Source organism: Meles meles, chromosome 20 (assembly GCF_922984935.1).
Source record: "Meles meles chromosome 20, mMelMel3.1 paternal haplotype, whole genome shotgun sequence".
Classification (NCBI taxonomy): domain Eukaryota; kingdom Metazoa; phylum Chordata; class Mammalia; order Carnivora; family Mustelidae; genus Meles; species Meles meles.
The window spans coordinates 10783248-10799583 of record NC_060085.1 but is presented as its reverse complement, the minus strand read 5'-3'; the positions used below and the strand labels follow the sequence as shown (position 1 = coordinate 10799583).

The window sequence follows — 16336 nt, the reverse complement described above, 5'->3', positions numbered from 1 at the left end:
AAACCTAACCAAAGAAGTAAAGGACCTGTACTCGAGGAACTACAGAACACTCATGAAAGAAATTGAAGAAGACACAAAAAGATGGAAGACTGTTCCATGCTCTTGGATTGGAAGAATAAACATTGTTAAAATGTCTATACTGCCTAGAGCAATCTATACTTTTAATGCCATTCCGATCAAAATTCCACCGGTATTTTTCAAAGAGCTGGAGCAAGTAATCCTAAAATTTGTATGGAGCCAGAAGAGACCCCGAATTGCTAAGGAAATGTTGAAAAACCAAAACAAAACTGGCGGCATCACGTTACCCGATTTCAAGCTTTACTACAAAGCTGTGATCACCAAGACAGCGTGGTACTGGCATAAAAACAGACACATAGACCAGTGGAATAGAGTGGAGAGCCCAGATATGGACCCTCAACTCTATGGTGAAATAATCTTCGACAAAACAGGAAAACATATTCAATGGAAAAAAGACAGTCTCTTCAATAAATGGTGCTGGGAAAACTGGACAGCGATATGTAGAAGAATGAAACCCGACCATTCTCTTACACCATTCACAAAGATAAACTCGAAATGGATAAAAGACCTCAACGTGAGACAGGAATCTATCAGAATCCTAGAGGAGAACATAGGCAGTAACCTCTTCGATATCAGCCACAGCAACTTCTTTCAAGATAAGTCTCCAAAGGCCAAGGAAACAAAAGCAAAAATGAACTTTTGGGACTTCATCAAGATCAAAAGCTTCTGCACAGCAAAGGAAACAGTCAACAAAACAAAGAGGCAACCCACGGAATGGGAGAAGATATTTGTAAATGACAGTACAGACAAAAGGTTGATATCCAGGATCTACAAAGAACTTCTCAAACTCAACACACACAAAACAGATAATCATATCAAAAAATGGGCAGAAGATATGAACAGACACTTCTCCAATGAAGACATACAAATGGCTATCAAACACATGAGAAAATGTTCATCATCACTAGCCATCAGGGAGATTCAAATTAAAACAACATTGAGATACCACCTAACACCAGTTAGAATGGCCAAAATTAGCAAGACAGGAACCAACGTGTGCTGGAGAGGATGTGGAGAAAGGGGAACCCTCTTACACTGTTGGTGGGAATGCAAGTTAGTGCAGCCACTTTGGAGAACAGTGTGGAGATTCCTGAAGAAATTGAAAATAGAGCTTCCCTATGACCCTGCAATTGCACTGCTGGGTATTTACCCCAAAGATACAGATGTAGTGAAATGAAGGGCCATTTGTACCCCAATGTTTATTGCAGCAATGGCTACGGTCGCCAAACTGTGGAAAGAACCAAGATGCCCTTCAACGGATGAATGGATAAGGAAGATGTGGTCCATATACACAGTAGAGTATTATGCCTCCATCAGAAAGGACGAATACCCAACTTTTGTAGCAACATGGACAGGACTGGAAGAAATTATGCTGAGCGAAATAAGTCAAGCAGAGAGAGTCAAGTATCATATGGTCTCACTTATTTGTGGAGCATAACAAAGAACATGGAGGACATGGGGAGATGGAGAGGAGAGGGAGTTGAGGGAAACTGGAAGGGGAGATGAACCATGAGAGACTGTGGACCAGAGGGTTTTGAAGGGGCGGGGGGGTGGGAGGTTGAGGAACCAGGTGGTGGGTAATAGGGAGGGCACGTACTGCATGGGGCACTGGGTGTGATGCCAAAACAATGAACACTGTTATGCTGTAAATAAGCAAATAAAAAAAAAATGGATCATAGACCTCTATGACCATCTTACAGCTATTTAAAAAAAAAATTCTTGAAAAAAAAAATAATAGGGGAAATTTTATTGACTTTGTGTTTGCCCTGGAGATGGCAAATTACAGTCTATAGGCTGGATAAGGCCTACCATCTGTTTTTGTTAATAAGGTTTTAATAGGATACAGCCACACCTTTCATTTGCTTATCATCTTAACGGCAAAGTTAAGTAGGTGCAATACAGACTATGTGGCCCAAAAACCAAAATATTTGCTGTCTGTGCCTTTATGAATGAAAAGTCAATATGAATTATTTAGATATAATACCAAAATAAAAAATCTATAAAATAAAAATATGACAATGGAACTTCAAAAAAATTAAAAAAAACACCTCTACTTTTTTGAAAAATAAGCTAGTGACTGTGATAAAAATTATTATAATGGGGCACCTGGGTGGCTCAGTGGATTAAAGCCTCTGACTTCAGCTCGGGTCTTGATCTCAGGGTTCTGGCATCGAGCCCTGCATTGGGCTCTCTGCTCCTCAGGGAGCTTGCTTCCCCCCTGCACTCCACCTGACTCTCTGCCTAATTGTGATCTCTCTGTCTGTCAGATAAATAAAATCTTTAATAATAATGAAAAAAAAGTAAATGATAAAAAGAGAATCTAAACAAAATGAACCCCAAGTATAAGATTTATATAATACCAGTACAAAAACAAATACACAGAAATATTTACCAAAGAAAAATATGAGAGGGTGGTTATAAATTCTTGATGTGGGTGAGGAAGGTTATTTTGGTTCTTCTTGGGTATATCTTGATATCTTTGTTAAAGAACTCAACTTTTAAGAGATAAAGGGAGATTAAAACTGGTTTATAAATAGGAGTAGTAGTGATTAGAGAAAAGGATTACCTTGAAGCTTATATCTATATGTATATTTAAAAAGAAAAGAAAAAGGAAAACACAGGTATATGTGTGAATAATTTCAAGTTAAAAGGTTCTTATGAAATATCTTGTATTAAACCTCTAGTTGTAATGGTAGAATGTTAAAAATATTAAAAGAATAAGAATCGTGAGAACAAATTAAAAATGTTTTATCTATGAAATGTTTTATCTATGAAATATACAAATTATAGGGCAATACTGGCAGATTAATATATTGTTTTCCCCTGATGTTGGGGTTTTACATTTTTATATGGACCCTTTGGTGGTTGTCCTCTTGTTCTTTTAGCTTGCCTTCTGTGGGAAGGGCCTGCACATTGTTTTCAGTCAGTGTTGCTTGGGTTGAATCATCAACCCAATTTATGAATTGGAAGTAACCCATTTTTTTAAAAAAGTTTACTCTATGAAATATGTTAAAATGTCTATACTGCCTAAAGCAATCTATGCTTTTAATGCCATTCCAATCAAAATTCCACCAGCATTTTTCAAAGGGCTGGAGCAAATAATCCTAAAATTTGTATGGAATCAGAAGAGACCCTGAATTGCTAAGGAAATGTTGAAAAAGAAACACAAAACTGGGGCATCACGTTACCTGATTTCAAGCTTTACTACAAAGATGTTATCACCAAGAGAGCATAGTACTGGCATAAAAACAGACACATAGACCAGTAGAACAAAGTATAGAGTCCAGATATGGACCCTCAACTCTATTGTCAAATAATCTTCGACAAAGGAGGAAAAAAATGTACAGTGGAAAAAAGACAGTCTCTTCAATAAATGGTGCTGGGAAAATTGGACAGCTATGTATAAGAGAATGAGGCTTGACCATTCCCTTACACCATGTTCATCATCACTAACCATCAGGGAGATACAAATCAAAACCACATTGTGATACCATCTTACACGAGTTAGAATAGCCAAAATTAACAAGGCAGGCAACAACAATTGTGGAAAGGATGTGGAGAAATGGGAACCCTCTTACACTGTTGGTGGGAATGCAAGTTGGTGCAGCCACTTTGGAAAACAGTGTGGAGATTTCTTAAGAAATTAAAAATATAGCTTCCCTATGACCCTGCAATTGCTCTCCTGGGTATTTACCCCAAAGATAAAGAAGTAGTGAAAGCAGGACCATCCATACCTCCAATGTTTATAGCAGCAATGGCCACAGTCGCCAAACTCTGGAAAGAGCCAAGATGCCCTTCAACAGATGAATGAATAAAGAAGATATGGTCTACATATACAATGGAGTATTATGCCTCCATCAGAAAGGATGAATAACCCAACTTTTGTATCAACATGGACAGGACTGAAGGGGATTATGCTGAGTGAAATAAGTCAAGCAAGAGAGTCAATTATCATATGGTTTCACTTATTTCTGGAGTATAAGGAATAACATGGAGGATATTGGGGAAGGAGAGGAGATGTTGGGGCAACTGGAAGGGGAGATGAACCATGAGAGACTGTGGACTCTGAGAAACCAACTGAGGGTTTTGGAAGGGAGGAAATTGGGGATTGTGTGAGGCTGGTGGTGGGTATTATGGAGGGCATGTAGTGCATGGAGCACTTGGTGTGATGCATAAAGAATGAATTTTGGAACAGTGAAAACATAAAATAAAATGAAATAAAAAGAAAATAGAAAAAAGAAAACAAACAAACAAAAAAGACAAAAAGAGGACAAAAAAAGAAGAGGAAGAAGAAGATTTAGAAGAAAGAAGGTGAAGAAGAAGAAGGAAGACGAGGAGCATGAGGACGAGGAGGAGGAGGAGGATGCTCAGACCACAGTATACAATGTATACAAAGCAAAGAATTTGCACAGATTAATTTGATAGAGTAAGTAAATGGCTAATAAACCCCCAAACATGTTCTGCTTCCAGATAATGAAATAAGTGAAAAATAAACCATTTAGCATACACTGCTTTGTGTTTTAAATTAGGTATTCATAAATGAATACCTAATGTGAGTGATGATGCTGTGAAATATATGTCTCAAGAACAGCATCAGCAAGGTGGTCGCTTCCACCACTGGGTCGGATCTTTTTTTTTTTTTCCAGTGTAACAGTATTTATTGTTTTTGCAGAACACCCAGTGCTCCATGCAAAACGTGCCCTCCCTATTACCCACCACCTGGTTCCCCCAACCTCCCCCCCCGCCCCTTCAAAGTCCCCAGGTTCTTTTTCAGAGTCCGTAGTCTCTCATGGTTCACCTCCCCTTCCAATTTCCCTCAACTTCCTTCTCCTCTCCATCTCCCAATGTCCTCCATGTCATTTGTTATGCTCCACAAATAAGTGAAACCATATGACAATTGACTCTCTCTGCTTGACTTATTTCACTCTGCATAATCTCCTCCAGTCCCATCCATGTTGCTACCAAGGTTGGGTATTCATCCCTTCTGATGGAGGCATAATACTCCATCGTGTATATGGACCACATCTTCCTTATCCATTCATCCGTTGAAGAGCATCTTGGTGCTTTCCACAGTTTGGCGACCAGGGCCATTGCTGCTATAAACATTGGGGTACAGACGGCCCTTCTTTTCACCTCATCTGTATCTTTGGGGTAAATACCCAGTAGTGCAATTGCAGGGTCATAGAGTAGTTCTATTTTTAATTTCTTAAGGAATCTCCACACTATTTTCTAAAGTGGCTGTACCAACTTGCATTCCCACCAACAGTATAAGTGGGTTCCCCTTTCTCCACATCCTCTCCAGTGTGTTTTCTTTAATTACAATATTACTACACTTGCAATTGTGTTGTAACTTTATATGTAAGTTTATGAGAGTTGATCCTAGTAGTGATTTGTAGGTTACATATACTCGATTTATAAGTTTCAAATTTCTTAAATATTTCCTAAGAATGCCAGTGACAAAGATGTAGCAACATATTGTAAATTGCCTATAGAAAGACAATTTGTACTTTGCCATCCAGCATGATCTTTGTGTCATGTGTACGTAATACAGTTTCCTCATACATAATGATTTCTCAGTGAAAGTGATTGAAAACTTAAAAATATATATATATCCTTACCTTCTTATTTCTGAGTTTTTGTTTTATTTAAGTGGTTTTGCCCACCTGTAAATTTTATATATAGTTTTCTTGAATGTTCTACTATACTGTATGGTCACATTTACCCTTAGGTCATAAGCCTTCTCTTTTTTGTTTTGTTGTTGTTGTTGTTGTTATTGTTGTTTTGTTTAGTAAGATCTGAGGGATTTCATATTCTTCCAGATAGATGTCCCTTATGCCATTATTTATTTAATAATTCAACCTTTTCCAATGAAATTGAAATACAACCTTGCCATGTGATAAATGTCCTTATACATTGAACCCTAATTTCTAACTTATTTAACACATGGAAACTGAAAATTCTAGGAACATTATACGTTATATTTCTTTGTGTTAATAACTTTGGCAATTTAATTATTTATCCATGTTGATATCATTAATGACTGCAATTTTATATCCTATTTCATTTCATTTTGTTTTTTCATACAAATTCGCCTAGGACAGGGGTTTTGAAACTACTCATTTTATGTTTTAACCTGGTTTGGTTATCCCTTCTTGCTTTTCTTTCTATAATTTTTCATATTGTTGACCTTTTTATGTTAAACACATATATCCACATAACTTAGTGAAAAAAAAAGTGAACAAGGAAGACAAAGTTCCTACACTTTCGAAACATGGGTCATAAGAGTGAGGGCAGAGCACAATAAAATAAATGTGTATATGATATGATGCCTGCAGACAGAGTGATATGAAGCAAATTATTGAGTACAGAAAGATAGAATTTTCATGGTGTGAGCAAGATTTATAGACCAATATCTAGGTATGCTTTTGCACATTGGATGAAATCCAGAATGAGGATTAGAGTGTACCCACTGGGTTTGTCAAAGGAGAGATAAATACCCAAAGCACAAGAATGTCAATAAGAGATGCCACAAAAGAAAAGGAAGAAAGGTGCTAGCCTCATCCCATATCATATCCCATAGAAATGAATTGGCCAAAAAATGATACAGGAGGTACAGGAAAAATAAGTCTCTATGTTCAATATAAAAATGCCCAACTTTTGTTGTATTGTGTATACTTTATTTTGTGAAGCGTTAGATTATCCACTTCTCATTTTGCTATTTATATATTTCTTAATATTTATATGTATAGATATTATTTATACATGGGAGGCTTAAGAATTGGCATTTCTGCACTTTGTAGGGGAAAGATTGGTGACATGGCCTGCCTGGGTTGGATCCATTCCTGGTATAATCAAGATGGGGGACACTGAGAAAGACAGGGGAATAACACAATCCATGAGGCCATGGTGTCCTGTGTGTGTGTGACTTGTAGTGTGAGAGCAGTCCCCACACCAAGGTGTCAGGATTCATAAATCCCAGGGTGACACAACACAGGGACCAAACTAGATCAAAAGAGGCCACTAAGCAGATGTGGTGCAATTCCTGGAATGTCTTTTCAATATAGTGAATACAGTGGGAAAGGCAGTGTGGACAGGGAAGTCCGTAGGTCTTGCAGTGTCAGAGGTAGCAGAGAGGTCACTTCCCTTTTCATCATGTCTTACAGTGTCTCTCCTCAGTCTCCCTCCTGCTCATTCACCTTGCAGCACTGACTTTTCTTCTTTGACCTGAACACTGGAAACAAGTACTTTCCTCAGGGCCTTTGAACTGGCCATTCCCTTTACTGGGCACACATTTCCCCCATAATCACTGATCTGCCTCCATTTCTTACTTGAGATTTGTGTTCCAATGTCATCTATTTTGCAGAATTTGCTTCAATACCCACGAATATAGCATGCCCTATTCACTCTCTGCTTTATCTCTGTTTTCATTTTCTTCACACGACCTGCCACAATCAGAAATATAATTAATTTTATTCGCTAATTTATTCTTTCTCCATAAATGAGTGATAGGAAGTTTTTTTCTCTAGAACACTATACTCCTTGCCTATAGAATGCCTAAAACATTGCCAACACTCAATTTATATTTCTGAAATTTGGGAGCATTTTTTAAATTAAAACTCTGGAATACACAGCCCTTTGGGGTAAAAGGGATTGGACGAAAAATCCTTCACTCTGCTGATAAAAGAGATTCACTGAAAGGGACCATATCCACGTACAACGTATTGAGATGAATTTCCAGACTACAAAATATAAAAAGTAACATTTGAAATCTGCGACTAATACATGTATATATGAGAATAAGTCATTCTATTTGCTTCATTCCTTGAACTCACCTCCACCAAATGGGACCAGGCAATGATACACAAATTTCAGACTTCCTTCTTCTCAGATTATCAGAAGACCCAGAGCAGCAGCCTCTCATATTTGGGCTTTTCCTCTTCATGTACCTGAACACTGTGTTTGGAAACCTGATCATCATCCTGGCTGTCAGTTCAGACTCCTATCTTCACAGCCCCATGTAATTCTTCCTCTCCAACCTGTCCATAGTAGATATCTGCTTCACTTCCACCACCATCCCCAAGATGCTGGTGAATACACAGACACAGAACAAAGTTATAACCTACATCAGTTGCATCACAAGATTTATTTCCTCATACTCTATGTTGTTTCAGACTTCTTTACTCTGAGTGTGATGGTCTATGATTGGTTTCTGGCCATTTGTCACTCCCTGCACTACACAGTAATCATAAATCCCCAGCTCTATGGACTGGTGGTTCTGGTATACTGGATCATCTGTATCCTGAATTCCTTGTTAAAGTTTAATGATGTTGTGATTGTCCTTCTGTACACACTTCCAAATGCCCACTTTTTTTGTGAACTCAATCAGATGAGCCAACTTTCCTGTTCTGATACCATTCTGAATAGTGTGGTGACGTATTTTGCAGCTGTCCTGCAGGGTGGTGGGCCTTATGCTGGGATCCTGATTTTTTTTTTGATGGCATGGCTATTTCTTTATTGTTTGTTTGTTTGTTTTGATTGTTTATTTTTCAAATTTATTTTCAGTGTACCAGAATTCATTGTTTATGCACCACACCCACTGTTCGATGCAATACATGCTCTCCATAACACCCTCCACCAGGCTCACCCAACCTTCCACCCCCAGCCCTTCAAAACCCTCAGATTGTTTTTCAGAGTCCATAGTCACTATAGTTCCTCTCCCCCCACCAATTTCCCCCAACTCCCTTCTCTCCATCTCCCCATGTCCTCCGTGTTATTTCTTATTCTCCACAAAATAATGAAACCATATAATAATTTACTCTCTCTGCTTGATTTATTTCACTCAGCACTCTTCCAGTCTCGTCCATGTTGATATAAAAGTTGGGTATTCATCCTTTCTGATGGAGGCACAGTACTTCATAGTGTATATGGATCACATCTTCTTTATCCATTCATCCATTGTAGGGCATCTTCGTTCTTTCCACAGGTTGGCGACTGTGGCCATTGGTACTAGAACATTGGGGTACATATCTTTGCACTACATCTGTATCTTTCTGGTAAATACCCAGTAGTGCAATTGCAGGATCATAGGGAAGCTCTATTTTTATTTTCTTGAGGAATCTCCACACTATTTTCCAAAGTGGCCGCACCAACTTGCATTCCCACCAACAGTGTAAGAGGATTGCCCTTTCTCCACATCCTCTCCAACACACATTGTTTCTTGTACTGTTAATTTTGGTCATTTGAACTGATGTAAGGTGGTATCTCAACATGGTTTTAACTTGAATCTCCCTGATGGCTAGTGATGATGAACATTTTTGCATGTGTCTGTTAGCCATTTGTGTATCTTCTTTGGAGAAATGTCTGTTCATATTTTCTGCCCATTTTTTTTACATGATTATCTGTTTTGTGTGGGTTGAGTTTGAAGAGTTCTTTATAGATCCTGGATACCAGCCTTTTGTCTGTACTGTCATTTGCAAATGTCTTCTCCCATTCCATAGGTTGCCTCTTTGTTTTGTTGACTGTTTCCTTTGCTGTGCAGAAGCTTTTGATCTTGATGAAGTCCCAAAATTCAATTTTGCTTTTGTTTCCTTAGCCTTTGGAGACATATTTTGAAAGAAGTTCCTGTGGCTGATATAGAAGAGATTACTGCCTATGATCTCCTCTGTGATTCTGATGAATTCCTGCCTCGCATTGAGGTCTTCTACCAATGTTGAGTTTATCTTTGTGTATGGTGTGAGAAAAAGTCGAGTTTCATTCTTCTACACATATCTGTCCATGTTTCCCAGCACCATTTATAGAAGAGACTGCCTTTTTTCCACTGTAAATTTTTTTCCTGCTTTGTTGAAGATTATTTGACCATAGAGTTGAGAGTCCATATCTTGGCTCTCTGCTCTGTTCCACTGGTCTTTGTGTCTGTTTTTTTGCCAGTACCATGCTGTCTTGGTGATCCCAGCTTTGTAGTAAAGCTTGACATCAGGCAATAATATGCCACCAATTTTGTTTTTCTTTTTCAACATTTCCTTAGCAATTTGGGGGCTCTTCTGATTCCATACAAATTTTAGGATTCTTTACCCCAGCTCTTTGAAAAATGCCCATGGAATTTTTATGAAGAGCATTGAAAGTATAGATTGCTCTAGGTAGTACAGACATTTTAACAATACTTAATTTTCTGACTCATGAGCATGGAATGGTCTTCCATCTTTTTGTGTCTTCTTCAATTTCTTTCATGAGTGTTCTGTAGTTCCTCAAGTACAGATCCTTTACCTCTTTGGTTAGGTTTACTTCCAGGTATCTCATGGTTCTTGGTACTATAGTAAATGGAATTGATTCTCTAATTTCCTTTTCTGTGTTTTCACTGTTAGTGTATAAGAAAGCCACTGGTTTCTGTATATTGACTTTGTATACTGCCACATTACTGAATTGCTGTATGAGTTCTAGTAGTTTGGGGTGGAGTCTTTGGGGTTTTCCATATAAAGAATCAAGTCATCTGCGAAGAGAGAGAGTTTGACGTCTTCATTGCCATTTTGAATACATTTTATTTATTTTTGCTGTCTGATTGCTGTTGCTAGGATTTCTAATACTCTGTGGAAGAAGAGTGGTGAGAGTGGACATCCTTGCCATGTTCCTGATCTCAATGGGAAGGCTGTGAGCATTTTCCCATTGAGGATGATATTTGCTGTGGGTCTTTAATAGATATATATTATGAAGTTCAGGAATGTTCCCTCTATCCCTATGCATAGAAGCATTTTAATCAGGAACGGATGCTGGATTTTGTCAAATGCTTTTTCTGCATTCATTGAGAGGACCATGTAGTTCTTCTGTCTTCTCTTGTTGATTTCTTCTATCACATTTGATTGATTTGTGAATGTTGAGCAATCCTTGTAACCCAGGGATGAATCCCACCTGGTCATGGTGGATTATATTTTTAATGTGCTGTTGGATCCTATTTGCTAGGATCTCGTTGAGAATCTTAGCATCCATATTCATCAGTGATATTGGTTTGAAATTCTCCTTTTTGATGTGGTCTTTGGCTGGTTTGGGGATCAGGGTAATGCTGGCTTCATAAAAAGAGTCTGGAAAACTTCTTTTCTGCTTCAATTTTTGAAACAGTTTCAGGAGAATCGGTGTTATTTCTTCTTTGAAAGTTTGGTAGAATTCCCCAGGGAATCCGTCAGGTCCTGGGCTCTAGTTTTTTGGGAGGTTTTGGATCACTGCTTCATTCTTTTTACTAGATATTGGTCTGTTCAGGTTGTCAGTTTCTTCCTAGTTCAGTTTTGGAAGGTTATACTTTTCCAGTAATGCATCCATTTCATCTAGGTTGCTTAACTTATTGACATCTAACTGTTGATAATAATTTCTGATGATTGTTTCTATTACCATGGTGTTAGTTGTGATCTCTCCCTTTTCATTCATAATTTTATTAATTTGGGCTTTCTCTCTTTTCTTTTGGATTAGTGTGGCCAATGGTTTATCAATCTTATTATTTTTTTAGAAAAATAGCTTCTAGTTTCATTGATGCATTCTACTGTATCTCTAGTTTCTATCTCATTGATCTCTGCTCTAATCTCGATTATTTCCCTTCTTGTGTGTGGAGTTGGTTTGACTTGTTGTTGATTCTCCAGTTCTTTAAGGTGTAGAGATAGCTGATGTTTTCTGGATTTTTCAGTTTTTTTGAGGGAGGCTGGGATGGCTATGTATTTCCCCCTTAGGACCTCCTTTTCTGTATCCCATAGGATTTGGACTGAAATGTCTTCATTCTCATTGGTTTCCATGAATTGTTTAAGTTCTTCTTTGATCTCCTGGTTGATCCAAGCATTCTTAAGCAAGGTGGTCTTTAGCTCCCAGGTGTTTGAATTCCTTCCAAACTTTTCCTTGTGGTTGAGATCCAGTTTCAAAGCATTGTGATCTGAGAATATGCAGGGAATAATGTCAATCTTTTGGTATCATTTGAGTCTTGATTTGTGACCCAGTATGTGGTCTATTCTGGAGAAGGTTCCATGTGCACTCAAGAAGAATGAGTATTTTGGGGGGGGTGGAATGTTCTGTATATATCCATGGGGTCATCTGGTCCAATGTGTCATTCAATGCTCTTGTTTCTTTATTGATTTTCTGCTTGGATAATCTGTATATTACTGAGAGTGACATGTTAAGATCCCTTCCTATTAATGTATTCATATCAATATGACTCTTTATCTTGATTAACAGTTTTCTTATGTAATTGGCTGCTCCCATATTGGAGCATCAATATTTACAGTTCTTAAATCATCTTGGTGGTAGTCCCTTTAAGAATTCTGTAGTGTCCTTCTGTATCTCTGACTATAGTCTTTAGTTTAAAATCTAATTTATCTGATATGAGAATCACTTCCCCAGCCTTCTTTTGAGGCCCATTGGCATGAAAGATGCTTCTCCATCCCTTCACTTTCAGTCTGGATGTATCCTTAGGTTCAAAATGGGTCTGTTGATGATGTCCCAAAAGTTCATTTTTGCTTTTGTTTCCTTTGCCTTTGGAGACATATCTTGAAAGAAGTTGCTGTGGCTGATATCGAAAAGGTTACTGCCTATGTTCTCCTCTAGGATTCTGATGGATTCCTGTCTCACGTTGAGGTCTTTTGTCCATTTCGAGTTTATCTTTGTGTATAGTGTAAGAGAATGGTCGAGTTTCATTCTTCTACATATAGCTGTATAGTTTTCCCAGCACCATTTATTGAAGAGACTGTCTTTTTTTCCACTGGATATTTTTTCCTGCTTTGTCAAAGATTATTTGACCATAGAGTTGAAGGTCCATATCTGGACTCTCTACTCTGTTCCTCTGGTTTATGTGTCTGTTTTTATGCCAGTACCATGCTGTGTTGGTGATCCCAGCTTTGTAGTAAAGCTTGAAATCAGGTAATGTGATGCCACCAGTTTTGTTTTTCTTTTTCAACATTTCCGTAGCAATTCCGGGGTCTCTTCTGATTCCATACAAATTTTAGGATTATTTGCTCCAGCTCTTTGAAAAATACTGGTGGAATTTTGATCGGAATGGCATTAAAAGTATAGATTGCTCTAGGCAGTATAGACATTTTAACAAAATGGGTCTCTTGTAGACAACATATGGATGGGCCCTGTTGTTTTATCCAGTCGGCAGCCCTGTATCATTTTATGTGCGCATTTAGGTCATTAACATTGAGAGTGATTATTGAGAGATACATTTTTATTTATATCATGTTACCTGTGAAGTCTTTGTTTCTATAAATGGTCTCCGTATATTTCTATTCAATGATATTGTTGTTTTTTTTACTCTTTTATAGAACCCCCCTTAATGTTTCTTACAGTGTTGACTTGGTGGTCACCTATGCTTTTTTTTATTTAATTTAAATTTTTTTTATTTGTTTATTTACAGCATAACAGTGTTCATTGTTTTGGCATCACACCCAGTGCTCCATGCAGTACGTCACCTATGCTGTTAAACCTTGCCCATCTTAGAAACTCTTTTTCTCTCCATCCATTTTGAATGTCAGTATTCCTGGATAAATTATTCTTGGCTTCATTGTCTTCTCATTTAGTGCCCTGAATACATCTTGCCAGCACTTTCTGGCTTGCCAGATTTCTGTGGACAGTTCTGACATTATTCTGATGAGCTTTCCTCTGCACATAGGGAACCTCTTCCTCCTAGGTGCTTTCAAGAGCTCCTGTCTAAAATTATGATTCTGATTTTCACAATCAGAACGTTTTTGAAGCCTTTCTATATTCTCTGACCTTGAGGGGAAACCTTTCTGCTCTAGTACATGAATGCTTTTTCCATTCACCAGATGTGAAAATTTTCATGGGGAATTTGTCCAGCTATATCTTCTAGTCTTTTTTCTTTCTCCTCCCCCTCAGGTATTCCAATAATTCTGATGTTGGAATGTTTCATGGCATCATTTATTTCCCTAATTCTCTTTTTGTGGCTTCTAAGCTGTTTGTTCCAAGCTTCCTCCTAATCCTTATTCTCTATCTGTTTGTCCTCCAGATCACTAATTCTATCTTCTGCCTCAGTTACCCTAGTTTTTAGAGAATTTAGTTTAGATTGGAACTCATTGAGAGCACTGTTAACATCATCCCTGGTGGGTTTCACTTCTGCCCTATTCAGTTCCATTTTGTCATCAAAGGCTTTCTCCAACCTAGCTATTGCCTGGATAATTGTTAGCCTAAATACCCTTTCCAACATACTGTTTTTGTTCATATCCAATAGCTTTGATGGAGAGGGCCCAGTGTTTGAATTTTTCTTCAGTTGGGCATTTGTCCTCCTAGCCATTTTGGTGAAAGATGGCTGAACAGATGTGTAGCTGAATGTATCAACTGTGGTGCAGGCAAGGTGTACCCTGGAACGCTTCTGAGCAATCAAGTGTCCCCACCCAAAAGAAAGAAAAAAGAAAAAGAGAGAGAGACAGGAAAATAAAAGATAAAATAAAAGAGAAGGCCCAGCCTGAATGTGCCCCAAGGTAAGATTTATGAAGTACATAAACAAAAACAGACAAGTAAAAAGACTTACAAAAGTAGATGACAAAAAAAAAAAAGAACCCTGTCAAAATGAACCCCTAGTCAAAGATTTATATACTACCAGAACAAAAACAATTACACAGAAACACTAACAGAAGAAAAAGATGGGAGGGTGGTTATAAATTCTAAGTGTGGATGAGGAAGGTTATTTTCATTCTTCCTGGATGTATCTTGATATCTTTGTTAAATGACTCAATTTTCCTGAGATAAAGGGGGATTAAAACTGGTTTACATATAGAGGTAGCATTGATTGGGGGAAGGGGTTACCTTGAATCTTATCTCTATGTGAATATGAAAATAAAATAAAATTAAAAATTAAAAAATAGAAAAGCAAAGAAAAAAAAACACAGGTATATGTATCAAAAGTGTTCAGGTTAAAAGGTTATAATGGAATTTGATGTATTGAACTTCTCAACCGATTTTTCAGGCTTTTGTTCTCTGGGTGTTTTTTTGTTTGTTTTTTTCTCCCTGTGGTGGCTTTTGGTGGTTGATGGAGGTTTAGAGGAAAGCAAACTGCACCCAGACCTCCATCTCAGAGAGAAGCCTCAGTCTGTTCCCCTCAGGGTGCTCAGAGCACATAAAATCCCCCTCTGCCGCTTGCAAAGCGCATCCCCAGTCAAGGTCTTTGGGGTCACAGGAACTCTCATTTGTATCCAAACCCAGGAGAAATACTAGCCATGGCTTTCTGGGCAGGCCCAGACTGCCAGAGAGGTTCCAAGTAGAGATAGCGCACTGAGATTTTTTATGCTGGCCTGGGCTGAGAGTGCTCAGACTCTCCAGGTCCTAGAGAGCACTGGCTAGCACCTTACTGCTCAATTCCACCATTTTCCCCTTAAGATCCTTTGCTGGTTTTGAGTGCTTTCAACCGGACTCCAAGTTAATGCTGGTCCCCAATCACAGGGAACTCTCGTATTGGGTATTACTTTCCAATGGGTCATTTCTGGTGGCTCCCTTCCCCTTTTGTTTATCTTCCTATATCAGTCCGATATTCCCTCTCTGCTTTACCCATCCACTGGTGTCTTTTGCCCCCAAAGAGATCCAGAATTGTATAATTCTAAGCTCAGGCTGATTTCATGGGTGATCAGAATTTTTTGGTAGGTAATCATCTTACTTTAGGGGACAGGTGAAACAGCACCTCCTACATCTCTGCCATCTTGTCTTCTTCCCCTGGGATCCTTTACTCTTATTCTAAGATTGTTTCCACCATACATGGAATATCATCAACCCTGGACAAGTGTAAAGCATTTTTCCACCTGTGCATCTCACCTCTCAGTTGTCTCCTTATTTTATTGTATAATCCTAGGAGTGTACCTTAGCTCTGCAGCTCCCCAGAGCTCCCACACAAGTGCATTCACCTCAGTAATGTAAATGGTGGTCACATCCATGCTGAACCCCTTATCTACAACCTGAGAAAAAAAGACATGAAAAGGGCTCTGAATGCATTGTTGTGAAGGAGACACTACACGGAAAATTGTCATAGGACTCAACACTCATCTACAATTGTTTATTCTCAGTTTCCTGATCAAAATTTTATTGGATAAATATTTTATTAATTTCCTACTACCCTGTAAAATGAACATGTTTTAACACACATTTATGTTCTTAGCAATCAGGGGATCAGAAGCCTGAAATGGGTTTGAGCTAACAACATTTGCAAGAATTGGTTCATTCTGGAAGCTATAGGGAAGAATCTATTTACTTTTCCAAGCTCATAAAATAATGTAAAAAATCTAAATAT

General features: G+C 38.2%; 1 pseudogene; it reads left to right on the top strand.

Annotated features, from left to right (window-relative positions):
• Nucleotides 1-8269: 8269 nt before the first annotated feature.
• Nucleotides 8270-16008, top strand: LOC123932178 (annotated as a pseudogene).
• The last annotated feature ends 328 nt before the right edge of the window (nt 16009-16336 follow it).